This window comes from Lactuca serriola, chromosome 1 (assembly GCF_051521515.1).
Source record: "Lactuca serriola cultivar US96UC23 chromosome 1, Lser_US96UC23_V15, whole genome shotgun sequence".
NCBI lineage: Eukaryota > Viridiplantae > Streptophyta > Magnoliopsida > Asterales > Asteraceae > Lactuca > Lactuca serriola.
In genome coordinates this window covers 165,804,309-165,805,184 of record NC_136408.1, presented here as the reverse complement: position 1 = coordinate 165,805,184, position 876 = coordinate 165,804,309, and the positions used below count along the sequence as shown (strand labels likewise).

At 39.8% G+C, this 876-nt stretch overlaps 1 non-coding gene across 1 annotated transcript; it reads right to left on the bottom strand.

Moving 5' to 3' along the window:
- Nucleotides 1-425: 425 nt before the first annotated feature.
- On the bottom strand, nt 426-532 carry LOC145080730 (small nucleolar RNA R71). Its single transcript, XR_013695318.1, has one exon. It is a non-coding gene; the product is annotated as a small nucleolar RNA R71 (small nucleolar RNA).
- Between the last annotated feature and the right edge of the window lie 344 nt (nt 533-876).

Here is an 876-nt window from a genome sequence, read left to right as displayed (position 1 = left end):
AAACACCAAAGAAGTCTCCTTTCAAAGATCTTAAATCGGTATTTGGAAAGAAGAAAGGGAAGAACGTGGGAGAGTCAAGAAGCGAATCAAAGATGATGTTGGTCCTTCTTTAGTACAACCTGCAGTTCCAGCACCATCAACATTCGAGCTAAAAGGAAACATTCTTATTGCGCTGAATGATGTACCATTTTCTGGAAAGGATCATGAGGATGCTTACAAACACTTAGATGAGGTCAATGACATTGTAGACTATTTCAATGTCTCGAATGTTCCTAGAGAGGCAGTCTTGTTAAGGATGTTTCCTGTCACTTTTAAGGGAGCTGGAAAGGATTGGTTGAAGGCACTTCCACCCGGTGTAATTAATACTTGGGCACAAATGTGTGAGCAATTCCTAGAATAATTCTACCCCACCATCAAAGATATCTAAACTCAAGAAGGCAATAGTCAACTTTTAGCAACAACCAGGTGAGTCGCTTTATGAGGAATGGGAGCGATATAAAGGGTTACTAAGAAACTGCCCTCAAAATGACCTTAACATACAATAAGAAGTGTCTATATTTTATGACGGGGTGAATGTCATGACAAGGCAACTCCTTGTTTCCCAAGGACTGCTTACTAAGAAAAATTTGGGTGAAATCAAGGAGTTAATTGAAGAATTCTCCAAGCATTCTCGTGAGTACCATAATCCAAGACAAGATGGGACAAGGGGAATTGGTAGTGGAACATCAGAAGACATGGTTGTTGTTCTAGCAATGTTGAATACTATGGAAAGGAGGATGACAAGGATGGATCAGTAAATTCATGCTATTAGAGTTGGATGTGAAAGATGCAATGGTCCACACTTGACCAAAGACTGCCAATTAGATGATAATGGGA